Consider the following 9,655-nt stretch of genomic DNA (forward strand, 5'->3'; position numbering starts at 1 on the left):
AATTGGGGAGGTGATGGTGGTGGTAGTGGTGGTGATGGTCGTGATTATAGTTATGGTGGTTACAGTGGGTGATGGAGAGGATGGTGATGGTGGTGATGGAGGTAGTGGTGGTGACAGTGGTGATAATATTTGTGGTGGTGATGGAGGTGGTGGTGATGGTGGTGGTGCTGGTGATGGTGTTGATAGAGCTGGAGGTGGTGATGATGGAGATGATGGTGGTGATGGAGATGGTGGTGGTGATGGTGATGATAATAGTTGTGATGGTGGTGATGGAGGTGGTGGTGGTGATGGTGATGATAATAGTTGTGGTGATGGAGGTGTTGATGGTGGTGATGGAGGTGGTGGTGATGGTGGTGGTGGTGATGGTATTGATAATAACTGGGGTGGTGGTAGTCATGGTGGTGATTATAGTTATGGTGATGACAGTGGTGGCAATGGAGAGGCTGGTGATGGTGTTGCTGGTGATGGTGATGACAGAGCTGGTGGTGGTGACAGTGGTGATAATAGTTGTGGTGATGGAGGTAGTGGTGATGGAGGTGGTGGTGATGGTGGTGGTGGTGGTGGTGTTAATAATAACTGGGGCAGTGGTAGTGATGGTGGTAATTATAGTTATGGTGATGACAGTGGTGGTGATGGAGAGGCTGCTGATGGTGGTGCTGGTGATGGTGATGATGGAGGCAGTGGTGGTGACAGTGGTGATAATAGTTGTGGTGGTGATGGAGTTGATGGTGGTGGTGGTTGTGATGATGGTGCAGTCACTGAACAAATCTTTACCCTAATAATGTTAAATAATTATTAATAATTAATAATTAAGTAATTATTAAATTATTTCTTTTTTGAACCATAGTTTTCATGTGGCCCCAAAGAGAAAGTTCTTTATTGTATTCTCTTTCATCTTCTTAAAATTCAAACACATTTTAACCTTCAGGACTTCCAGTTTTGAACTCTTCTTGGTCGTCTATTCTATTCCTGAGTGAGAAAAAAGGCTTTGAAGGTCGCCTTTGATAGAGAAAGATACAGCAGGAGGAGATAACAGGTCATTCCGACATTGAGACAGGGAATAGAAAATTGCTCTAGATGGCTGCTCTAGATGGAATCTCCTCTCTTGGCCTGCCACTGCCATTCATTAATTCATTCCTCCATGTACAGGTTCTTACTGACTGCCCTCTCTGCACCTGGCACTGTGGCAGGCGCTGAGGACACAAGGCTAACCCAAGTTCCCCCAAGCTGCCACACGTGCAGGCCTCTCCTGGGGGAAGTGCAATGGCCTCACCTTGTACCTGGAATCCAGTGGGAGAAATGTCTGTAATTCATCTATGGCTTCACTGTGCCGGTTGGCTGATCTATATAATTAGGTCCCTGCTATGGTTTAAATGTTCATTCCCTCTGAAACTCATGTTGAAACAATCCCTAATGTAACAGTATTAAGAGTTGGGCCTTTAAGAGGTGATTGGGTTATGAGGACTCTGCCCTCATGAGTGGATTAGTCCATTCATGGATTAATGAATTCATGAGTTATTACAGGAGTGGGCTTTTTTATAGAAGCAGTTTGGTTTTCAGTGCAACCCTCTCGCCCTGTGATGTCTCCTGCCAAGTTGTGATGCAGCATGAGGCTGATCGGATGCGGCTACCTGATCTTGGACTTCCCAGCCTCAGGCTGTAAGAAAGAAACCTTTTTTATTTTTAAATTACATCTCAGGTATCCTGAATAGCAGCAGAAAATGGACTAAGTCCCCAAACCCGGAAATTTAATAAAAGAAAAAAATCAAACCATGCGCATAATTCCTCAATGGAACTCTTAATCTAGTAAAAGATTAAGTGACAGTCCAGAGGGCCCACAGTCTCCAGTATCTTTGATGTGTCAGGCTTAGGCATGGGAGGAGGTGAGACAGTAGGGAGAAGTAGGCAGGTGTAGCTGGGGGGAGTACGAGCAGGCAGAAGCCCCTCTGGGACCTGAAATGCCACCAGGGGGAGATCCAACCCCACTGGTCCCGCCCAGGAAGACCCACTGGGGACAGGTGGCATTGAGCCTGGCCACATCATCTCCAGGTTGGTGGTGCCACCTCCGATGGCCTTCCCCATTGTTCCATCTCTAATCAGAAGGATAAAATGTGCCAGCAGCTCTATCTCCCACCCTGGAGGGTGACAGCAATGACCATCAGGGGTTTTCTTAGAAGATGAAAGCCCTGGTTTGTCTCTGGGCAACTGTGGTAGAAGACAGATTTTTCTGTCACCCTGTGGGTGATTTGTGATCCTGTTTCCTTAATGTCCTTCCCAGTGGTTTCTAAAGAGATGCCCTATGCCAACGTTCTCTTCAACTCTGCTTCTTTTCTTTAAATGGGACTTTGATTCTAGAACAGTTGCATAACATGATGTTCTGCAGAAGCCCAGCCTCCCACCTGCATGCCCTGCCTTGGGCTGCCCCGTTCCAGTTTCCTAAGCAGACCCTGTATTACTCTGCTTCCCTGCTGTGTCTTAAAAGAGAATGCAATGGCCTTGCTGGGAAAGAGCTTGTTTTCTCACAGAGCCTGTCCTCAGATAGGCTGTCTGTGGCCCATCATCCAGGACCCATTCTCTGTGGATCTGTGGGCCTCCACCTACCCTTCCAGGAATGTCCACACTGTAGCTAAGCTTTGCACATCCCTTCTCATAAATATGAAGAGGCGGCTCCCCATCCCAGGGCTGCCTCCATTCCAGCTTCCTATATCTACATAAAACAAACTCTTCAACTCAAACTCCACCACCCCACAAAAGCGTCCTTGGATTTTTTTCAGAGTTAGAAGAGGCCACACCCTTCTCTCTTCCCCACAGTGCCTGACCTGTGCCCTTCCTGAGATAAGGACCACAGGCTGTTTGTGGACTCAATATTTGTTCTCTGTCCTGGTTTCGTCCCATGACCCTATGAATCTACTGTCCAGCTTGGGTTTGGAAGGCATGGAGATGGACTGCCTTCAGCCATGGTGAGTGTGGTCGGGGCTGCCTGCTCCTTCAGGGTCTGCCCGCTCCTTCAGGGTCTGCCCTTCTTGGGGCAGGCATCACCCAGGGGCTGAGCAAGATGAGATTCAAAGACCAGCCATTTGAGCCCAACAGGGAACTCAACTGAGCAGCACTCTCTCTCATGCTGAGGAGTGAGTAGGCCAAAGCTTTGCAGGCTGGCCTTGCAGCTCAACTTCTCCATCTGCTCCACCCTTAGGTGGGGATCCCTGACAAGAATCTTGTACCCCAAACGCCATCCCGGCCTCTGCTTCCAGAGAACCCAGCTGGCTATTTGGGCTTTCTCTATTTATTCTTCCATTCAACGAATACCAATTAAGCACAGATTGTGTGCTGCATTGCACTGGGCAGTGGAGACCCAGCAGCAAACAATGTGGGATGGACAGACTAGAATGGTGAGACAGGCTAGAAGAAGTAATATTCACAGACTAGAAGTGAGTAATGAATGATGATGGCAAATGTTACGGGAACAGACAGGGTGATGGGACAGAGAGTAACTTGGAGGCAACTTCCTGTGTTGCAGAAAAGCTTCTCTGAGGAGGAGATGTTTGTTCTGAGTCCTGAAGGTTGAGGAGCCAGACATGGGAAGAACTCTTCTCCTGGCCCTGTATGCCCAACTGCCACCTGGACACCTCCCCAAATGCCCTCAGCCCCGAGTAGCCCCAGGTAGGCTCCCCTGTCCCCAGTCCTTACTACCACTCCTCTGCCTGTGTTTATGATCTTAGTGGATGCCACCCAGATCCTTGGTCATCACCCTAACCCCTCCCTCTCCCTCAGCACTAGGTCCTGATGCCACCTGTCCTTGAGGTGGCCGCACCTCCCAAGCTGATTGCGAGGCCTTGGTTTGGGCAGGCCCTCAGCACTGTCACCAGCAGTTGCAATACTTGCCTGACAGGTGGCCCTTCTTCAGTAGGTCCACTGTCCTGTACCATACTCCACCCTCACCTACTCACAGAACTAAGCACTCCGAGCTCTGGGATCGTGTGTCACCTGCAGCATCAGTGTGCTGCGAGTAGCACAGGCTGGTAGGCTAACACGACGGATACTTGTCTCTCAGTTCTGGTGGCTGGAAGTCAGAGAGCAAGGTGTGGGCAGGACCACGCTCCTTCTGAGACTCTGGGTAGAACCCTTCCTTGCCTCTTTCCAGCCTATGGTGGTGGCAACAATGCTTGGTGCTCCTCAAACAGCAGCTGCATCCGTCCAATCTCTGCCTCTGTCGTCACGTGGCCGTATTCATGTCATCTCCCTCTGTGCACCTCTGTCTGTGTGTTCAAATTTCCCCTCTTTGGAAAGACAGTAGTCTTAATGACTTCATTTTAACTTTACCTCTGTAAAGAATCTGTTTCCAAATATGATCACATTCTGAGGTGCTTGGGATTAGGAACTCAAGCCACTTTTATCTGGAGTAGACATAACTCAGTTCCTAACACCTGTTATGCCTTCATCCTAGCCTCACTCACATGTTAGCATAATATTTTCTACTAAGGCCACCTCCCCTTTCTTACCCCCATCCCAAAACCCAGTTCTGCTCTTTTCAGTGTTTGGTTTTGCAGCACAACCATTTTTTCAAAAATAATTTTACATGGAGCCCCAGTAATACAAGCACAAACAAACTAGAGGCGCTCTCTGATTGCGGGGCAGGCTGTGAAGGGTTGGAGGGAACACCCCACTCATCCTGCCATGGCACCTGACTGGCTGGCCTCCGAGGAAGCTGTGGGTCACAGTGTAGAAGCCCTGGCTGGAGTGTGAGTCCCCTGGAACTGCTCCTGGGCCTGGAACCTTGGGATTCCAGACCACCCCCTCACTTTCTCGGGCCTCTGCCTCAATGCTAGCTTCAGAGATGTCTCCCTTGATGACCTATTGTATGTAACAAAGAGATCCCCTGCCTCTACCCCCTGTTCCTGCCTTATTTTTCCCTCTAGCACTTACCACTGTATTTGTTTATTTGCTTATTGTCTGTCTTCTCCGTGTACTAGAATGTAACCTCAGCAGGGAAAGATGCTTCCTTGCTGTTCTTCCAGGGCTTAGAACAGTGCTTGGCTTGAGGTGGATGATCAAGAAATATTTGTTGGGAGGATGGTTACACAGACTTTTTCTTCAACAGCTTTATTGAGGAATAATTCACATTCTAAACCACGAAAGGGCACGATTCTGTGTGTCTGTAGATACACAATTTAGCATATTCATAAAGGTTTGTGAAACACAACAAATCATTGTCCTGGTCTCTTTCTGTAGATGACACCAGGCAAAAGAATATTGTTGTTGCCAGCAGAACAGTTTATTACACATACTCATTCATGGAAAAGAGAAAATCAGGGGTTTAAATGAGGAGACACACATGGACATGGAGTTTCTGTAGATATTATTTTTCTGCTTTTATTTTATGAGAAAATATAGGTATTACACTAAGAAGCTTAGGAATGTATATATACTGCCCCTTATGAGTAGATATTTAAAGTTGTTGTGTCATAAAATACTGCAAGTTCATTAAAGTTTAAAAATTAAACAGTGATAGTTGATACCTGTTGTTTTTGTTGGCTGATGACCCCCTTAACTGAAAACTTTCAATTTTCCATCTATTGGATCTTTACTATGGCAGCTGCTATCGTAGTACAATGTGTCCCCAAACTCTGCACATGATTGGTCTAGGTGATTGACCTGAGATGGGTCAATTAGCCTCCTTCTTGAGGAATTTGGATTCTAAGCTAAGGGATGCTTAGTGTGACTGCTCTCTGAAATGAAAGAGATAAAAATTTGGAGCCCTTGGTGGCTTCGTCCTGCCAAGCGGACTAAGGAGGGGATAAAAATCAGTTGGCAGTAATAGAGAAAAACAAAACAAAGAAAAAAGTATAAAAGGTTGTGAAAAGGAGAAGAGGAAGGAAGGGGCTGGATTGCATCACTACCCATTTGTTCTAGGAGACAGTCCTTGGGCCACAGTTGGCTTCTTATCATCCAAAGAAACTTACTTAAGGAAAGCATCAAACAAATGAAATATACGTGATTAAATTTGACAATAGCGAAGAGGATCATTTGCATCATGAAGTTTCCTGGAAGCTTTTTTCTTCCCTCTAAATTATTCCCTGTTTCCTGTGATCTCTCCAAGTCTCTATCTCAGGTTGCAAAGGGAAGGGCCTTTGGGAAAGGTCTTCTTTACCCAGACACTCCCACTCCAAGCCACTGTGGCCCACAAGGCAAGACTTAGCTTAGCCAAAGCCACTCTGTTTCTGCTGCATCTCTCCATCCTGAGTTTCTACCTCCAGCTGAAATATAAACCCTCCAGGGAAATATTGTTTCAGGCTTCCTGGTGGTAGCAGAGCCCCAGGGTCTCTGAGCCCTGACCTGGACATGACCAAACTTAGGCCATGACACTCTCCCTCCCTTCACCTTACTAGAATCTCTCTTTTCAGAATAGTCTCTGCTGCCTTGAGGTGGGTCCTCTCTTTTCCTTATGGGAGCTCCCCTGGGAAGTATGGGGACTTTGTGAAAACTTAGAAAAGAACATCATACTGAACTGACAAAAGCTGGAAGCATTCCCCTTGAAAACCTGCACAAGACAAGGATGTCCTCTTTCACCACTCCTATTCAACAGAGTATTGGAAGTCCTTGCCAGAGCAATCAGGCAAGAGAAAGAAATAGGAATAGACATTCAAATAGGAAGACAGGAAGTCAAACTATCCCTGTTTTGATGATTCTATATCTAAAAACCTCATAGTCTCTGCCCAAAAGCTCCTTGATCTAAATAAATTACTTAAGCAAAGTTTCAGTATACAAAGTCAACATACAAAAATCAGTAGCATTCCTATAAACCAACAACATCCAAGCTGAGAGCCAAATCAGTAATTCAGTCCTATTCACAATTGCCACAAAAAGAGTAAAATACCTAGGAATATCGCTAACTAGGCAGGTAAGAGATCTCTACAACAAGAATTACAAAAACTGCTCAAAGCAATCAGAGATGTCTCAAACAAATGAGAAAACATTTCATGCTCATGGATAGGAAGAATTGATATCATTAAAATGGTCATACTGCCCAAAGCAATTTACAGATTCAATGTTCTTCCTATCAAGTTACAAATGAAATTCTTCACAGAATTAGAAAAAAAAATTTAAAATTCATATGGAACCAAAAGGGGCTCAAAGAGCCAAAGCAATTCTAAGCAAAAAGAACAAAGCTGGAGGTATCATGTTATCTGACTTTAAACTATGCTACAGTGCTACAGTAACCAAAACAGCATGGTATTTGACATGGTTTGGCTGTTTCCTCACCCAAATCTCACCTTGAATTATAGCTCTGATAATTTCCACATGTTGTGGGATGGACCTGGTGGGAGATAATTGAATCACAGGGGTGGTTTCCCCCTTATTGTTCTCCTGGTAGTCAATAAGTCTCATGAGATCTGATGGTTTTATAAGTGCTTTCCTCTTTCACTTGGCTCTCACTCTGTCATTCTCCCTCTGGCCATGTAAGACATAGCTTTTGCCTTCCACCATGATTGTCAGGCCTCCCCAGGCACGTGGAACTGTGAGTCCATAAAACCTCTTTTCCTTTATAACTTACCAAGTCTCAGGTGTGTTTTTATCAGCAGCATGAAAATGGACTAATACAGTAGTGGCACCAAAACAGCATGATGCTGGTACAAAAACAGACACATAGACCAACGGAACAAAGTATAGAGCCCAGAAATAATGCCACACACCTACAACTATCTGATCTTTGACAAAGCTGAAAAAACAAGCAACAGGGAAAGGACTTGCCATTCAATAAATGGTGCTGGGATAATTGACTAGCTATAAGCAGAAGATTGAAACTGGACCCCTACCTTACACCACATATAAAAATCAACGTAAGATGGATTAAAGACTTAAATGTAAAATGTAAAACTATGAAAAGACTGGAAGACAATCTAGGAAATACAATTCTGGACATAGGACTTGGCAAAGATTTCATAAGAAAGACTCCAAAAGCAATTGCAACAAAGAACAAACCTGGACAAATAGGATCAAATTAAACTAAAGAGCTTCTACACAGCAAAATAAATTAACAACAAAGTAAACAGACAACCTACAGGATGGGAAAAACTATTTGCAAACTATGCATCCTACAATGGTCTAATACCCAGCATCTATAAGGAACTTAAACAAATTTACAAGCAAAAAACAAACAACCCCATTAAAAAGTGGGCAAACGATGTGAACAGACATTTTTCAAAAGAAGACATACACATACATGTGGCCAAAAAGCATATGAAAAAATACTGAATATCGCTGATCATTAGAAAAATGCAACTCAAAATCATAATGAGATACCATATCACGTAAGTCAGAATGGCCATTATTGAAAAGTCAAAAAATAATAGATGCTGGTGAAATTGTGGAGAAAAGGGAATGCTTGTACACTGCTGGTGGGAGTGTAAATTAGTTCAGTTACTGTGGAAAGCAGTGTGGTGATTCCTCAAAGAACATAAAACAAAATTAACATTTGACCCAGCAATCCCATTATTGAATATATACCCAAAGGAATATAAATCATTCTACCATAAAGACACATGCACGTGAATGTTCACTGCAACACTATTCACAATAGCAGAGACATGGAATCAACCTAAATGCCCATCAGTGGTAGATAGGATAAATAAAATGTGGTACATATACACCATGGAATACTGGAATACTATGCAACTATAAAAAGAACAACATCATGTCTTTTGCAGCAACTTGGAGCTGGAGGCCATTATCTTAAGCAAACTAAGTCAGGAACAGAAAACCAAACACTGCTTGTTCTCACTTATAAGTGGGAGCTAAAAAATGAGAACACAGGGATGCTAGGAAAGGAACAACAGACCCTGGGGCCAACTTGAGGATGAAGGGTGGAAGGAGGGAGAAGATCAGAAAGAATACCTATCAGGTACTATGCTTATTACCTGGGTGATGAAATCATCTGTACAACAAACCTCTGTGACACACAACTTACATATATAACAAACCTTCATATGTACCCCTGAACCTAAAATAAAAACTAAAAATATTTTAAAAAGAAAAATGCTAGTGATTCTTAACCTTAAAAAAACTTAGAAAATTTAGTGATGAAGAGAATCTAATTCAGCATCAATCAGTGACTATCTTTGCATCCAAATCTACTCTCCCTGACTATAGTTAACAATATGATATCATTCACTTAAACATTTGTAAAGAGTATAGATGTCATATTAAGTGTTCTTTTAAAAAAATCATAAAGGGACACAAATAAACTTTTGGACATGATGGACATGTTTATTACCTTGACTGTGGTGACAGTGTCACAAGATGCATACGTCCAACTCATCAAATTATATATATCAAACAAATGCAGCAGTGTTTTGTAAAGCAATTACACCACAATACAGCTATTTTAAAGAAGAAGAAACTTTCCCACCCCCACTGAGGCACCTCAGGGAGAAGGTCTTTCCAAGATCCACCTAAATCTAGGTAAGACTGACAGTATCAAGACTAGGGTATGCTGTGAACCTCTGCCATAAAACTTCTTGACTTCATGAGGATAATAATATTGGCCAAGTTGTTGAGAGCTATATTTGTCTTTCCTCTCCTATTCTCCTATCCCAGGGTCTCAGGGACCCACAGCTGCCAGGAAAGGTGTGTCAGGCTGTTCTTGCATTACGATAAA

Source organism: Pan paniscus, chromosome 15, assembly GCF_029289425.2.
Source record: "Pan paniscus chromosome 15, NHGRI_mPanPan1-v2.0_pri, whole genome shotgun sequence".
In the NCBI taxonomy this organism is placed as follows: domain Eukaryota; kingdom Metazoa; phylum Chordata; class Mammalia; order Primates; family Hominidae; genus Pan; species Pan paniscus.